Here is a 17,962-nt window from a genome sequence, read left to right on the forward strand (position 1 = left end):
GTAGATCTCTCTAACCTTGATCTGTATGCTGTCACTTGGAGAGGACTATACTAGACCAAGGACCTGTGCACAACCTGGATCTTATTGTTCATGGGGTCAAGATGTTTCTTTCACCCTAGGTAGAACATAGATCGAATATGATGACTTCTGATTTGATGTGGTGTATTACTTATAAGGTACAAGTTGTAGTTTCCATTTGTTGAAGGTCTGAACCAGTGAGATGCTGACCTGTGATTGTAGGTCACAGAGGCTGTGTGTTGCACGATGCTTAACGTCACACGGGTACAGATGGGGAGTATCCCTTCTGGAAGTGGTCCAGCAAATTCTTCCCAATGCTTCTGCTGGAGGAGGAGATGAGGAATTTGTCTATGACTACAGGTGTTATCCCCCTTTTGGATGTCTTTTTCCGGGTACTAAGAGCACCAGATCTACTCTAAAAGCTGTGTAATTCCTTGTTGGCAGTGCCATCCCACATCTCCTTCAGCTGCACTGAGGCTAAGTTTGGCCATTGCTCCCTAGGGCGCAGGTGCAGGATTGTGTTGAACTGTGCGTTTTCCACATTGTCTCAACTGCCTTTAACAGATAGAAGTTCTAGTGCTTGCTCTGTTTCATCTGCAGGCTGAGGTATATAAATTAAGTGTATATAAGCACAATCTCAGATCCATTTTGCTCTCTGGTTGTTGCGGCATTCCAGCTTTGAGCAGTGGTCAGGTGGTAGGATTATCTCTACAGAAGTTGTGAAAGTGTTCAACCCCATATGTGCTAATAAAAATACTATACCTGCTTTGAAGACTCTGAAAGACACTTCCTTCCTTGTACAGCTTGTACATTAGTCAAGAAGCAGGTAGAAGAAAGGAATAGGAAGTAGAAAAGGAGGAAAGGAAAAGGGAGGAGGGTGTGAAAGAAATCATACAGCTATGTTGCTTGTGGAATAGTTGCATACATGACTTGTGGATATCCTCTCCAGTCAGTGCACCAGAAATAATCCTAAAATAATAATGTCTTGAGTGGTACAATACATGAGAATGGTGGAGAAGAGCTTTGGTGGCCTGTGTTTTCTTTAGAGAGCTTAGATACGTATACATCTTTAATTCATTTTCTTTTCATAGTTTATCTATATAAAACTCTCGTGGTTTATTTTAAATCTCAAGTGTAGACTCTGTTTGTGAAAAGACTGGTATTATCTTGCTGCATACTAGAGACTGACAGCTACCCACTCAAAAATGACAGTGGTAATGTAGGATCTTGAAAATGAGCATGTAACAAAACTTTGTCTGCTTTGTTGCCTTAGAGTCTGATTTCCTCAGAGCTGATGGTCTTGTAGAGAAGAGCTGCAATGAGGCACTGCTGGACTTGGAAGGTCTCAGCACCAAGGGTTCCTGTGTTTCTAGCTGAAACCCTGACAGGATTTGCCTCTTGTCCTCTCTCTAGATCATTGCTGCCCTTTCTGCCTCCTGTGACTTGCCAGTTCCATGTACCTTGCAGACATCTGCCATGCCCTGCTGGCTTCTGCTGTTAGGGAGAGCTTGTTGTTCAGGGTCTGTGTCTCCTTGCCTGCAAAAACTGGCCCCCAGACCTGGTGGTCTAAGGCTGGGAGGTGCTGCAGGAAATGTGTCCTCTAAATAATTAAGGAGGTGGAGCTGTACTGCCTAGCCACACTGAACAAACATTCCCGAGAACACACTGTACTCTGCAGGAGGGTCTGATTTTTCAGGTTAAAATAAGTCCAGGCTGCCTGAGATCTTCAAAGACCTTTCATTTAACTAAGGCTGGTTTGGGGTGGTGGATGGAGGAGAATGAGATAATTAGCTCATCACCATCCTGAGTGCAAGTTTGTCTCCATGACTGTTTATTTCAGTTTCGCTTGTAATCGGAGCACAAAACTCTGTTAACTGGAGTTGAAGTGTTTATCAGTAGATTATGGGCAAAAATATTGCAATTATGTAATAAAATCAGGATAAATGTCACAGGAAGAAGAAATCTAGCCATGTACAATTGTGACTGTAGATGTACAGCCTTAACTGCGCTCCTTAGATGTGTGCTCCCCTCTTGGTTTGAGGGAGAAGGAAGTGAGGAAATAAGTCCTTAATATCTTTAAAAATGAGCTTGATCAATTTTGTAATGAAAAACTCTGAACATTAATAATTTTTGTGTTGTAGTTTGTCTCTACAGGGCAGAGCAAAGGTTATTTGATCGCCTTAACTATCTGTCAGCTTCCCACGCCTGCAGCTTAATTATCACATAGTTTTCTCAACTGTTGTTTTCTTTAAAAACAAGAGATTTGAGTGAATGTTAACTATGTGACAAGTCTGAGGAATCTGTCTTTCTCTAGTAAGGTGGTTTAGAGCCAAACACTGACAGAAGCACGGTCTTCTTAAAGGCCCATTTCATCCCAAATTAGAGAGTTTGCTTGAAGTACTGTGACTTGAGGGATGATTCATTTTATGTGACAAAGAGGACAGACAGCTCTTTGCTTTAAGGAAGAATTCAGCGTGACTGTCACTGTGGCTAACACCCGCGTAACACCGAGTTTCTGTCCAAGGCTATGCTCCAGCTGTGACCACAGCTCTGATTGCACCAGTATGGTGTTACTGGGCTTCCTCCAAGAGTGCGGCTGCATTTGGGCCCTTTCAGAGCATCGCTTCAGGTAGTTTGTGAACTGAACAGTAAAGTTTCAATTGTCCTTGTGTAAGAAAGGCTCACCTCCTCATCTGTTAAATATAAGACAACTTTTTTTGATTAAGGTAATCAGCTGCAACTGCACTTCCTTGTCTCTTGAAATTGCATCAGGTCATTCAGGAGGAGAGTTGCTTGTGTGACCATAGGATATAGTTTGTTTGCCATGACATTTTTGTGACTTTTGTTTTTTGGCTTGCTAATTTCCACAGTTTTGGCAGGAGGCAGCAGAGATCAAAGTACGTCCTGTACTCATTCAGGACAGGAACCTCTAAATAACTATGCAGATTGGATTATGGACTGCTCGTACTGCAATGATTATACCACCGTGAACTCCAGTGTCTCATCTGTATAGCACACTTTCTTTCTCTTTGATTAAAACTTTTTTGTTTGTGAGTTGCCTTTACAATTACATGCAATGCTGTGAGAATTTCTCCTTGTGCCTCTGCAGCTGTGCAGAAGATGGAAAGCCTGGTCTGAAAGTGTCGAGTGCATTCTGGGGAGGAGTGTGGCAGTTTTCTTCAGGATAGTCAGAGCAGCTCTGTGACTGGAACCTGTAACTGCCTTTCTGAGAATTTCCCTGTCACCCTTCAAATATTAACAAAAATATAACACTATCTTAAGAATAAGCTTGGGCAGCTTTTGTGGAGTTGTGCTGCACTGTGGGGGGAACTTGGAAAGCTTCATCTGCCAGAGTTGTTTTGATATGTCTGGGGATTTTTCCATTCTCTGAGACACATGAACCAGGCTGGGTCGGGCCAGGTCAGCCTCATCTGGCTGGTGGCAGCATCCAGTACTGGCTGTCCCTGAGTGGTGGCTTTGCTGGATACCAGGCTGCTGGGCAGCACAGATTGCGCCCAAAGCAGTGATACCGCCATCCACCTTCCCAGTGAGACACAAGGATGGATGTGTTCAATGTTTGGCCACAGTTCCACAACAGTTACTCAACCCTGGCTAAAACACCCATCAACCCCTCACTTCGATTCCCAGAAGTGCTGCTCTCCTCAGCATCTTCAGCCATTGCTTTTCTGCGTGTAAAAGTGGTAACTGTTCTCTTTTATATAGCTCTGTCAGTCTGTGCTAAGCCAACGTTATGTGCAAGTTCACCTTTCTGTGGTATTTGAAAGGCATTAATGTGGGTAACAGTTTGTGTTTCTCTGTAATCTGAAAATACGTGAACATCCTCTGAGGTAATGGGCAGTATATTTAGTAAATGCAAACCACCCACCTTATTGTTTTATGTTTCACCATGTGTGTTTTGTTTGTTTTTTCTTCTTTCCTTTAAGTCATATTGGGAGGGCTGGCAAGATTGAGCAGACATTAGCTTGTGGCATTAGTTGGGCTAGTGATCTTCTGACCTAGTTCTCCATCCAGTGTGGTCTGTGCTGTGCCCTTTGGTCGTGGCTGCATCTACACAAACGTCTCCTTGTCAGGCATGTCCCGCAGTTTTAGTAACGCCAAGCTACACGTGGCCTTTTGTTCTGTTTCCTGACAATGTGCATATTTGGTTTGGGGATGTTCCTCTTATCTGAGCTGCCCTGTTTTACAGAGTACAGACTAAGAATTTACCCTTTCCAGTTGGCTGCATAGCAATCTTCTTGGTTTATTAATGCATTTAACTGGAGACTTTATGGCTGTACGTGCTCCTGACTTGCATTTGTTTCAGGGGGTCCGTGAATCCAAAATGACCAGGCAAGCTGCTTCTGCTAGGATTGCACTGCTGTTTGTGCAACATGGGGGGAAGGGAGACATCTCAAAAGCAGTCTCGGAGGCAGGGCCATTAGTCATGGCAGGGCAGAGAGGTTCATTGCACGTTGCAGGACAACGTGGTTGGGCCAGGTTTTGGTCTGTGCTTCCAAGTCGGAAGAAAGCAAACACAGAGTGTGGGATGGTGTTCCCGGATGACTTCACGGAAAGATGCTGATGGGGAAGTCAGGTCCCTCCTCCCCCCTGCTATCTGCTGTGATTAGAAAACCCACAGCTAAGAAGATAGGTTTTGAAATACCAAAACCTGGGTGCTGTGGCAGCTGAGCTCGGACAGTTGATTGCTTGTGTGGCTGAGCCTGTGAACAGTGCTCATAACAAATATGCCTGAAATAACAGCTGGCTGGAGACAACAGGCTTGCCAAGCAGGAATTGCATGCCTGTACCTTGCCTGTGACAAGGAGCATGTTCACGTGGCAGTCACAAATGATGCTTCTCTGTGATTTCACAGGTACAGTTTGACTGCAAAGGACAGCTTGAGGGGCTGCAGAGACCTGCTGTTTATCTGGACAAGGAGGAACTTGATTCTCCTCTAATGATGTGATTATCAGTGGGATCACTGCCCCCAGTGTTATTTTTAGGTGACTGCTATAGTCTCTGCAATGGCTTGTGAAACTGTAATGGAGCACTTTGCAGGAGGGGTTAGTTGGGTGCAAAGCAAGGTGATGCTGGCAGACCAATGCAGCAGACTGAACCATTTAAGGCCAGTGTGGCTGGTGCTTCCTGGCACGTTGTGCCCTGAGCAACATCTGCAAATAGAAAAGAGATATTTTATTTTTCCTGGAGGCAGCTTGTGGTGCTGCTGGTTTGCAGGCCTCCTCCACTGAACCAGTATCCATCCACCTGACATCGCTCGAGATCTGTCCAAATGGGGAAAAAAAAAAGGATGTGAGAGCTGGGTGCTGGGAGATTTAGATACAGTTTCCCAACTCTTCCTTCTTCCCAAGCACTTCTACACAAAAAATCTAAGTGCTGGCAGTGCAGTGGCAGCTTGCTAGCTAGTGACCACTTGAGCATGGAAGAAATCCACAGTGTATCGGGGCAGAGCTTTTGCCATTCAAAATGCTGCTGACCTCTTGCTGATGACCGGTTGTAGAGGTGTAGGTGGGTATGGGGAGCAGCTGCCAGTACTGACAAGCTCTTGGGTGCTCAGTTTAGTGAGGAAGGAGGACAGGGACCTTTTTGTTTTCCTCAGGGCAGTTCAAGACCTCAGGATCCTGAGTGTGGTCCTTAGGACTAGCAAAGGAATGAGTTCGCCTCAAGGAAGTAAAGATCTGCCAGCAGTAAACAAAAGGATTTTCCCTTATTTCCTCTTCTGCTTTACTATGAGGTGGAAGTTTGTTACTTCTAGTGGTGATGTATTTGTATTTCATCTCTGGGTCTGGTGTGTGCAAGGTAGAGATGGAAATTTCAGAGGCAGCTCAAGAACAGAGGTCCACAGGGCTGTTTTTGTTTTGTTGAGGTCTGGGAGGAGTCATGATCAAAGCAAAAACTAACCATATGTTGTCTTTTCTTGAGGCTGAGGGAACTTGTTAAGATGCTGATTTGCCAGAAGTCCTTGAGTGGGACAGAGAGTGACTTTAGCAGGAAAATTAATTTTGTTAATGGAAAGAAGACAGGTCACAGAAGGAGGTGAGCTTTATGTGTTTATCAGTGTCTGTCTCCCCATTAATCAATTTTGAAGCCCCTGGCCAACTAGAACCAAATTTGGTAGGAAGAGACCTCAAAGATGCATAAGATTTCAGCGGAATTCCTGAAAACAGATATGCAGAGAAAGATCTTGAAAAAACCAAAACCCAAACAAACCAAAACCAAAACAAACAAAAAACCCCAAACAAAACAACAAGAAAAAACCCCAAACAAACAGGGAAACATCACTGAGAAACTACACTTCCGAGGTTATTAAGCACTGGGAAATTTGTGAGTTGCTCCATTGACTGACTTGATATATGCCCTGGCTTCTGGAAAAGACTCATTTGGAGCTCACAGTTCACTAACCTGCAAAGTCAGTCAGCCTTGCAGAACAAATTGACGGGAGGTCAGCTTAACGGAGCTCCGGTGGTTACAGAACTACTTTCATTTTTCTTTTTTGTCTTCTGCTGACTGAACAGCAAATTATAGGGGAAAAGGCTGATCAGCTGTAGAAACAGTTATGAAGAGTGTTTTGCTAGGAATCTCACCAGCCATCTTGACCTTTGCCTGTGCAAAAGGTGTCGAGCATTGCCTGTTGGAAGCGGGAAGGAAATTCGAACATTAGTGGCGTGCCAGCAGACGGCGCAGGGGCTTTTTAGTGAGCAGAACTGATTTACTCTTTTCTCTCGTGTCCTAGCATACAGATATGAGCAGCAGGTCGAGTACTGTTGTCCACAAGAGACATTTTTTTATTACTTGATATGGAACTGGGGCTCGTAATCAGTGATAATGCTATTCAGCCAAATAATGATGTAATTGTGGCAGCCACACCAGAAGCCTGATAAGGAAAGAGTGTAACAGATGCAGAAATCCTCAACCATGACAAGCTCTGTATTCCTGACTCTTTGTAACAAACTTTTTATTTGTTAACACTGTACCAGTAGTAGCATGTTTTTTTAAAACCTCTTTCTCTGTGTGGGAGCCTCTTTAAATCCCAGGTGATGGATGACAGCCCATGGAAGCTGCATGTTTTCTGCCTTCAGAAGATCAGGCCGTGCCATTGCGTAAAATATCCCCCGTGACAGCCACCCTGCTGGTTGTGGACAGATTGGTCCCACGGAGCTAGCAACGTGCTGCAAAAGCACTTTTTAGAGCTCTCTGGCTGAGCTAAGAGAGAATTGGGAGTGACCGGTGTGGAATGAAAGGGTTAAATAGTGGCTGCGGTCAGTCTGAGCCAGGAGGCAGGGGAATGGCTGGAGGAGGTGATGGGCATTGTACAGTGGTGCTGTGAAGACTGGACAAAAAGCCTTTTAATAAGGCAGCATATCTTCAAGACCATGATACTGGGCTGATATCATCTCATCCTGTGTATCAATTGTAATTGTATTGGGAAAATTACCAAAAGTGTTCCCCTGCTCCTTCTTGGGGGAGGAGGAAAGACTTTTTTTTCAGATATCATCTGAAAGACCTTTACTCTGTGCTTGGAAAGCATTTAATGCAGCTACCTGAATGCATGTGAAGGTCATGACTCATGTCTCGGTCCCTTGTGTGATTAATTCATCCTTTCCTTTCTGGTTGTCTCATTTGTTCGTTTTCAGACCGCTTTTCAAACACTGAATGCTGAAAAGAGGAGGGTTGTGAGAGTATTGTGTTGTCTTCAAATTACCATGTCTTTTTGACTTCTTTTTAGAAGAAGCAAACTTCACAATCAGCTTGCATTTTACTCGCCAGTCTCCAGTGACCTGAAGCTTAGATAAAACAGGCTTGCAGACATCTGTCATTGCTGATTGTCTCCGTTTACTGACGCTTAGCACTTGGACTCTAACAAAGCCTGTCTTAAATTGCAGTGTCAAAAATAAGAGCTCTTAATTAATTTTCCTCTCCTGTTCCTAGCTGTATTGTTTTCTCTCTGTCTCATTGTTTTGCTCCGTTTTCCTACCCATCTTATTAGGAAATTTTGGCATCTCACATACTTGATTATTAAATATTGCTCTCATGTTTGTGGTTCATTGTTTTACTGATTTTCTTGCTTTTCTGCTCTGCCCTTGTATCTCTTCCCTTCCCAGGTCTCGCCAGAGTATGTGATAATGCTGAACCACCAGAGAGGGGTTATGCTGTGGAAACAAGAGTCAGGAGTTTTCTTCTCCTTGGGCCCATTTTGTGCTCTTAGGCCCATCCCTTGACTGCGAAGTCTGAGGATCATCCTCTCATTAAAAGATGAATTCAGGAAGTCTGGAGTGATTTTGCTCTTCATAGTATTGTTTTCCATTCTGAAACCTGTAGTCTGCTTTTTCTAGATGGACTAGCTGAAGTAGCAGTCCTCCTTTATTTGCAGCATGCTATGTATTTATTGAGAAGCATTGTGCCAGGAAAACTTTAGATTAAGGGACTGTACAAATACGTTGTTGCCTTATTTCACCTTTGCTGGCATGTAACTTCAGGCTGATACGAAGTGTAAGGGCTTGTTGAATTCCTTGCATGGACAGAGACCAGACAAATCTCTCTTTCACAGCCTTTAACAGAGCAGATAAACTTTGGGGAACAGAAGGTGTTGCACTGATGGCTTCTTGTCCGTGTTGTGTTATCTAGCAGTGCATAACCAAAACTCTTCTTACTCTGATCCTACTCTAAAAGAGTTCAGAAGCACAACCAAGGGATTAAATATGTTCAGTGTTTCTTAGTAAAAGAGAACTAAATTTATGTATGTAAGCAGCAAACACTTTGGCTTGAGAACATAGAGATCTGCAGAGGAGGAAAACAGCACTAGACAAGATGTTGACAGTGGCCTGGCTGGGTGCTGTGTCACTTTCATCTTCATCTCCTGGCACCAAGCACATGGATGGTGTATTTGTGTCCATGAAACCGCATGTCTTGTGTGAGTGTAATCTGAAGGCTGGGTGAGCTGCTGCTGTTGATGTGGCCATTACCACACTGATAGTACAGAAAAAGTTAAGCTTACAAATCTGGAAACCTTAAGTTCTAGTGACATTTTACAGACTCTTTGATAAATGACCCTATATTTTGCTTATTTGTGTCCTTGCTTGAGAGCTCTTTTTACCACCAGCTCTTTTCTCGCACAGGCACTGCCTGCCAACAGTTTTTCTGAAGGCACTTTCCTTCAGGACAGGGTGCAAGGTAAAACTTGTCTATGCTTTTAACTAATGTTTTTAAAGAAAGCCCATTAACTTGTTCATTTACAGCTCTTACACTGACTGCTTCGGCGTTTTTTGGCTTTTTCCCTGTCCTGCCAGGAGGTATCTTGCATATTCTGCAGTGGTGAGGGCTCTTGAGGGTGAAGTGTCTCGATAGTTTACTTAACCGAAAGGATTAGTGCAAAGGTAAATGATGAGAAAAAAACAGTTTTCTTTTTCTTTACGGAAAGAGTGATCAGGCATTGGAATGGCCTGCCTAGGGAGGTGGTGGACTCACCGTCCCTGGAGGTTTTTAAACTGAGATTGGACATGGCTCTTAGTGCCATGATCTAGTAAATGGGCTGAAGTTGGACCAAGGGTTGGACTTGATGATCTCTGAGGTCTTTTCCAACCTAGCCAATTCTGTGATTCTGTGAAAGGAAATTTCTTGGGTTTAGTTTTTAGTTGGTTGGTTTGGGTTTTTTTCTGGAGGGTGAATTTATAAAAATTATAAAAAATAATGATTTTTAAAAGCCACAGTGTGCTCCTGAGTCTGTGCTTTGACACATGTACTTTTTGCAAAATAATTTTTATAAATTCACCCTCAGTTTTTCAGTTCTGATCCTAGCTTACCACATGATATTAAGAAAGTAATTTCACATTTTTCATTTAAAATGGGGACATTAAAATGGTGACTGTACTATGAACTTTGGGGTTTTTATATCAAAATACTGGGAGATTGTGTGGTACCAGGTGTATAAATACTGTGTAATTTCCCTGTTCAGCTGGAGGTCTGGATGAGAGTCTTCAAGTCTAAATTATTAATTGTTAACCAAGAAATTCCTGGTTTTCTTCTGCAAGGTTTTGGTCCAAAGGTTTTCAATGCCCTCAAGTACTATGGTCAAACTTTACCTAATTGTTGAGATACAGTTTTATTGTTCTTGGCTTCTTCTGTACTTGGTGTGGGGACTGTTCTCTGTCTGGAAAGCATTACTGTAAATAATCAACATGTGAAGACAGACAAGGATCAAGCACCTCACAAATCGCATATGCTGTATTTACTTCATAGAAAATGAATACTCCAAGCAAAAGCTTTTCCTTCTTTGCAACTCTCAGTGAATTGGTTCTGTAGTGAAGTCAAGAAGTTGAATTTCTTGTATCATATTTCCCTTTGGAGGCAACAGCACACAGAGATGCAGGCGTGGGACTAAACCAGCAGGTTCACTGAGCAGAGCTGCAATACGAGAGCAAGGTTGCTGAAATGCAAATGCAGGATCTAGAAAGGAAGTACAGAACCCAAACTGGCAGTGCAAACTGTTTTGATAGCTGCATTTTGGCTTGAAAAATCCTCAGATGCTTAGAACACGGTAGTCTCTTTTCTAGACCTTTGAACTGCACACCAGAATCTTTGGGTGGTGGTGAACCTGCCATCCATACCCTGGAGAGTGAAGGGAGAGGCAGCCCAGAGCAGGTTTCCAGCAGGTCCTGTCCATTATGGGATGGCGTTGGGCTGGGCAGGCAGAGTGGCTTCCGAGAGCCCTTGAGATGTGGACGTCAGCGCGCAAGCTTGGCCTGCTTTCTTTGGCGGTGGGGAATTTGACTGCCCAGCAACCCAGCTGCTGGGAAGGCTCAGACATCTGTTTTAAGTTCTATGCAGGATGGGATACTTTTTATAATACCCAACATTTCTGCAAAGAGGACGATGATCTGATGTGTGTAAGGAGGACATTTTTATATTTGCATGCTAAAAAGACATCCTCAGTTTCCAAACAATCATGTGTCTTGCATCTCTTGCTATTTTACTTTTCACCTTTCATTTAGGTGACGAAATGAACCCTCTAGTTTGATTTCCTAGTTCTTCAGTGCTAAGCTGCCGCTCTCCCTAAGTGCTTGGGCTTTCCATACAGCAGAAGCCTGTCAGACAATCATTGTGTTCTTCTGCAAAGAGGGAGCAGGCTGCTTCTGCGTGGGTGGTGGGTGTTCATCCTTGCAGTTGTTGCTCTCATTACTTGCTCAGTTTGTGTCAATAACAGCTTTGATCATCTTATTTAAATGAGATAGTGGGTGTCCTGCAGAAAAGACCTCTTTAAAGTGCCTTGCAAGGTTATGTTGCTGCATGATGGTTAATAAAAATTCATAAAACCATATTGGACTGGACACTATGAATGGTTTCCCAAGTACAGTTCTCCATATTGTAGTCTACAGCAAACACGATTTATTCTCAGTGTATTGACCTCATGTGGACTTGTGTCTTGTGTAAGTAGCAGCTGAAATCAGTGGTCTGAGCACTAATGTGCAAGTCACAGACAGTAGGGTATTATTTAGTGAGAATGCTCCACAAGTCTCTTGCTGCAGCATTTTCATTCAAAAGGTCACTTCCGTGAGTTCGTGCGCAGCTGAATTTAATGTTCTTTCTCAGCAAGGCAGACCACACTGGAGAGTGCATAATTATAATAAATACAACTTTGTTCTCAGCTGAAAAATCCATCTGAAATAATTTTTTCCAGTTCTTCCAAGAAAGGCTTTTAGTAAGATAAATAAAAACAATTCTTGCAGATTTCACATTCATTTGGTAGGAATGTTGGTGGGTGTAGGGTGCCTCCACTTAAGTCACTCATCACAGTGCCTTCTGGGCTCTGTCAACTTGTATATTCAATAGCTGGCTAAGGGTAGCATTTGCAAATTGAGTTTCTTGCAAACCAATTAAAACCAAGTTCATTATTTCTTACTTGGTTTGAATCCTGGTTATTACTTTGAGTAAAATTGCTCTTAACAGCGAGTACAGAGAGTTCAGTTAAACTGTCAACTTGGGCAAACTTTAAACAATGCTTTGATAGGTGCATCTGTTTTTAAGGATGTGTGCATACTCATACAAGCTTTTGTGGCTTTTTTTGGTTGGCACTTCTGTGTAGTCAAAGCAGATTTGTTTTCTTCTGTTTTGCAACACTGGAAATACTGAAAAAGTCTCTGCCTAAATACAGAAGGAAAACTAAGAGTTTGGTTTTTTTTTTTCCCTTGAGCTTCTAAGCAACTACTTAGACAAAAAAATAAATCCCCTCTTTGCTTTCATCTTTCAAGAGACTGCGGAGAGTGTGAAATTCCCTAACTTCCCTTTCTTTTAATTTTTTTGTCCCAGTTGATCCTGGTACTGCTACTGGTGGAAGCTGAATCTTTGCGTAGTTGCTCTGGATCTGTGAGCAGTTCTGGTTACCTTTGAGGTTTCAGAGGGGCTCTACGGAGTGATCCTTGAGTGTCTTTGTGCTTTCCATGCAGACATCAGTTTCCTTCTAGAGAAGCAGTTTCCAATCTTCTCTAATCAAAACTGCCACAACCTTTGTTTTGGGAACTACCTGGTAATACTGTAGGGTAGGTTGTTGCTGCAAGATCACTCTTCTGCAGGGCTCTGCTGGCATCTGTGAGGCTGCACGGGAGAAAGGACTCGCACGGCAGCGTCAATGGTAAATGAAAGATAACGGAGCCGTTCTGCTCTTGCTGTGAATCTGGACAGCCCTGTGCTGTACTGCTTGGCATGAAGAACTGAATGTAAGCACCTCGTGTCTCTCTTGTCCTGTTCCCTTGTCATTTTGGTGAGGAGGCATTGGTGCCTTTCTAAAAGAAAGAAGGGCCTGATGGGTGGGCAGAGAGAAAGTGGAGGGAGGTCACAGAAATTCAGCCACTCAGACTTCATTAAATGGAAGTGATCCTCCTGGGCCTGGGGAGGAGAGGTGGAAACCCACTTCTACTTCCATTCACAGTCTGTGTGCCAGATTATGTATTTATCTCTCAAGGACTTGATATCTCTTCAAGCCCCAGTGGGTTTCCATTGACACTAGAGAATGATCAAAAGGAGAATATGCTCTCTGTCATCAGACTGTGGGCTTGTACCTTATGGTCACATTCCATATTGATAAGGAGCAGATTTCATCAGCACTTAGATCATGACCGTCTGCCTTTTTTTTTTCTCAAGGTATTCTTTTCTCTCCTTGCTTGTCTCCTTTGTACCTGCCACCACCTTCCTTTTCCTGATGCAAGTCTTTGTGTTCTCTTTATCTGTTGAAGTGATCAGGATTTGAATACTTGGTACTTGCTAATGAAGCTCCTTTGGCAGTGAGAAGGTGGGGGAAGCTCACTGAAGCTAATTGTTTTTTTAGGATCTCTCTACGCATCCTGACCCTATGTGCAGACATGGTTTACTTTTGAAAGATTGTCTTGAGCTAGAAAATCAGCTCTTGTCCCAGAATGAAAACACACATTCATCAAAACCTGAATTTCATGTGGATTGTGTAAACATGTAATTTGGGTTAGGTCCGGTCACCGGAAAATCTGCAGTGCTGCTGTCCAGGAAGTTACAGTGCGAGAAACGTGGGGAACTCCACAAAGTCATGTTAACTGTGTCTCCTTGGAGAACTGATTCAGAAATCCTGACCTCTGCATTTCTGCCATGTGCTTTATATGACGCTAGTGACGATGGTCACTCGAGCAATTGCAACATTTTTGTATGCATGTGTTTGCGTGACACTATGAACTGTGGAAAGAATAATGTGCTGCTTCCCGAACCGCTTCCCAGAGGCTCTCACTCTGCCCCAGCACATGAGCCAACACTGATTGCTAAAGCACTGTCTGCTTTGATCCAGGCCATGTTTCCTATGGTCAAATCACAGAAACCTTTTGCTAGGGGTCCGTGCACTTGAATTTCTAGGGATGATGGCTGGGGCACTCTCTGGCACTTCTGCACTTTGCCAGGCCGCCATCTGTGTAAGGTTTTAGGCTGACCTGGGTACCCTGTTCCTTATCCCCATCCGCTAAAGGTTTCCTGTGTGAGATGCTGGTTTTACTCTCCTCTTTATCAACCCTGGCAACAGTTGCAAATTAAATGTTGCTCAATATTTTCAACATGATCTTGGGATGACTGCTGATTCCCTCAACCTCTTGTTTTGTTTTAGAATTTCTAATCCCATTTTTTATGACTAAGTTCAGTTGCGTGGTTTCCACAGGGAGGATTAGGGTTTACTGCCATAGGTACGTCATTCTGCCTTTGAAGCTGCTTGCTCATGCTTTCTTTGGCAAGCTCTGGCAGACGCACTCAGCAACAACAGAGATCGTATCTTTTTGAAGCTGCAAAAGGGTTAATCAGAAGCACATTTTTGAGACCAAGATGCTTACCCTTACAAGCTTTTACTGTGATGGTTTTGGATGCTTTTGGAAGATTTATCACCTGCCTTTGTAATTTATATTAAATTTTTCTTTCTCAAAATTGTTTTAATGCTATGTGTGATATTATTAAAATTAAATGTGATAAGCAACTTCTTTCGGCAAGCCTTAATTGCACACCCTTGGATGCAAACTGGAGAATGTAACTGACTTAATGGGGATGGCATAAGATTTTTGGCTGGTGTGGTCCAGGTGGCTGAATGAGCGTAGGGCATTTGAAGTACATCTGTAGCTACAAAACAAATCCAACAAAAGGCCTTGCATCCCCCAGGCAAGCAGATAGCTGTCTGTACAGATGCTTTTTCTCTAGAGCCCCTTTGTAGAAATGGTCACAGTGGTGGTTGATGTGCAGGGAGAGCAGCCGATTGCTCTTCAAGGGAGCATTATTCTTAATCAGGGAGATTGAAGGTATTGCTATTGATCAGGAGATTTCTTTGTGTGGAGACTCTCCAATGAAATGGAGCACCTGCATGTATGCAGTACTTCTTTAAAAATGTTAAACAGGATCTACCCTCTGATGGGAATCGTTAACAGTGCTTTTGGCTCTATCTGCCTCTCTGGCAGATGTACCATTGTGAAATCTTTACAAGCTAATAAAATATTAGAGGGTGCTTCACTTCAAGAGGAAACTTGATGGCTGCTTTCAGCCGATGCCTCTTTGAAACCAGGTGAAAAACCCGGTTGCCTCATCGGGACTGGCACCCACCTCTGCTGGCACAGCACCAGGGTGGTGATGCAAGGTCCACGGATTGCAGAGACCCGGAATAGTTCCGGTAGGACAGGGGTTAGATGCCAGGCTCTGCATATTCAGTGCGATGTAGTTGATGCACAGATCATCAAAATCTGGTTTTTAATACACTGACTCAAAGTGGAGGTATTTGTACTTTTTGATCCAAAATGTGTCTTGATTTTTAGTGCATTTCTAAAAATATGAGGGAGGCTTTTTGGACTTGCTGTGTTTAACCCAGCCTAGCAGGGAACATTGAACTTTGCAAGTTGTGACTTTTATTACAATGTTATGTGTTGTGTGCTTGCAATATAAGGATCTTCCAGAAACTCACAGGAATCTGGTGACTGGTCTTTATATTTTTCTTGCTTGTTAAAATTGCACAAATCTATAATCCTTTATATGTGAAGATTTCATTTATCTAAAGCTTTTCTTTTCTTCCCAGCAAATATCGTCTACTGGTATTTAAGTATTTGCTGATGCAAGTCTCTGTGATCACAGATAGTTACTATCAAGTGTCACATCATTAGGTCACCAGTTCAAATCTAGTCCAAAGTGGTAATGGGTGTTTTTATACTAATGCCTTTCAGGATTTACGTTTTGTCGTTTAAACTAAAAATAGAGAATTTGCTATTCAGAATTATGGATTCAAGTGGAGAATGAAGACCAGAAGCAGGTTTTTCTATAGCAAATATTCCTGTTTTGCTTGTGTTAGTGTCTGTATATGCTTGTCAGCATATATGTTTTAGAAGGAGTAAAAGTAGCATCCTCCCAGAGGAGCGTGTGGTTTGCTGCAGAAGGAATGTACCACAGAAAGGTGACCTTGCATCGCAGAGAAGCGTATGCATTACTCAAGTGTGGTATTTTGGTGTGCTTTCCTATGGCTTTTAAATTGAGAGCCTTTGAAGAAAGTACAGGAAGACACAGACTTTGAAGAGAAAGAAATTTTGATACTGGAAATGCAAGGAGAGGGTTTTGAATGGCAGCAGAAACACTTTTGGATGAAGTATTCAAATTCTTCCAGGCAGCTGCTCTCTTAAAGCATGATGGTTAGTTGGCTGATGTTTCTTCCAGTGTTCATGTCAGGATGTTTGTATAAAGCTTCACTTCCAAATCTCACCTCTAATCTGAGGTTTCTGGTCAAGAAGTGTGGACTTCAGTTTAGCATAAAAATCCAGTACTTATGGTAACTCATTGGACTGTTCCTTCTCCAGTCTGTGGAGAGCTGGAAACGGTTCAGTTCAGCTGCACAGATTTCAGAGCTTTGCGGTTCCTCCCTATCAACTCGTTATTCTAAAGCTGGGAAATCCTTGCAATCTCTTTGAGACGTGCTGGGATATGGAAAGCCTCCTGTATCCCGGCAGCCAGGGGCTGACCCCTTGTGTGCTGGGATCTGCCTGCAGCCACCTCTTCCAGCCTTTTCCTGAGTGCTCTGGCTTGTTTCAGGGACCACCTTGGCAGCTCATCAGGAATCAGCTACAGTCATTCAGGAAAGAAGCTGAAGATACTGACGTATGAATTCTGGTGTCCTGGTGGTTAGAAGCTGTTAGCAGAGACCTCAAGATATGCAGAAGAGATACGTGAAAGCCAGTACAAGTGTTCTCTTTCTTGAGCTCCAGAGTGGAGGAATTAGGATCTGAGTTGGCTTCCCCACCCCAAAGGCTGTCACATAGTTTCCCATCCATCATGTGCCATGGAGGTGGAAAACATATTAATGAGGTATGGAGACAGGAGAAAAAGATATTGAATTACATTTTGAAAAATGCACATAGAACTTGAGTTATCACTGTGGCACTTTGTGAAAGGTATTCCAGTCCTATGGGTCTTAAAAATAGGTTTTCATAGGCATGTAGTCTGTAACAAGTCTTCAGTTGTGTGGAGTTCCGATTTCTTGGCACTTTAAGCGAAATTATGAGATCATTCCTTCTCATTCCTGATGCCAGTTATTGCCTCAATTTTCCTGGTTATCTCAGAGACTGTTGGCAATATATTTATTACTTCCTAGTTAGAATATTTTGTTACAATCAAGTATGTCAGAAGCACTGAGCACATATTTCTGCCTCTTTTTTTTTTTTTTTTCCTTGACGCTAATTTGCTTTCTAAAGGCAGCATTGAAGTTATGGATTAGCAAAGGAATACCAGCCACTAAACAACTTCTGTCTGTATTTTAAGTCTCTGATTGCTTTTTGGCTTGTAGCTGTGATTTCAGCCAGAAGCAGTATGTAGCTAGGAATCTATAAATTATCATCCTTGTTTTTGCTGGAGACTAAAAGGGAAAAGTTACTGAAGTGCAAAGGAAACCTCTTTTTTTTTTTTTTTTTTTTAAGCTGAGTCATGGCAAGATGGGCAAGTCACAAGGGAAACTTTAAATCTGGTGTTTACTTACTATAGTTAACAATGAAATCTGCCCTTTGCAGATAATTGTTAGGGTGAATCATGCTTTCAGTCTCCTTGTTATTGTGGGAGAGTAAAAGAAATTACAGTTATTTTTTTTTTTAGTATGTATTTGGTCTAGGACAGGGCTAAGTAACAGGAAGGTGCCATATTTTTACCAATAATTCTCTGAAGATTGGCCCTAAAAATATGGTTGTCATCAACAACTGCTAGTTTTCACAAATGGGATAACTTTATATTGGTTTTCCCTCATTACAGGCAAAAACCAAAATAATGAGATGTCCATTTCTGGAATCTGTAATCTTTTACTTAGGTATGAATTGTGGTTGATTTCAATACATACACAAACAGGAATACAGTGAACTAGCATGAAAAAACATGTCAAATCTTTTGCACAGCGTAAAATAATAGATGTTATCTATAAATA

At 42.6% G+C, this 17,962-nt stretch overlaps 1 protein-coding gene across 1 annotated transcript in view; it reads left to right on the plus strand.

Moving 5' to 3' along the window:
• WBP1L (WW domain binding protein 1 like) overlaps positions 1 to 17,962 on the plus strand; it is a 59,469-nt gene that overhangs the window by 1,013 nt on the left and 40,494 nt on the right. The gene's annotated exons all lie outside the window — the stretch shown is intronic.

This window comes from Patagioenas fasciata, chromosome 8, assembly GCF_037038585.1.
Source record: "Patagioenas fasciata isolate bPatFas1 chromosome 8, bPatFas1.hap1, whole genome shotgun sequence".
Classification (NCBI taxonomy): domain Eukaryota; kingdom Metazoa; phylum Chordata; class Aves; order Columbiformes; family Columbidae; genus Patagioenas; species Patagioenas fasciata.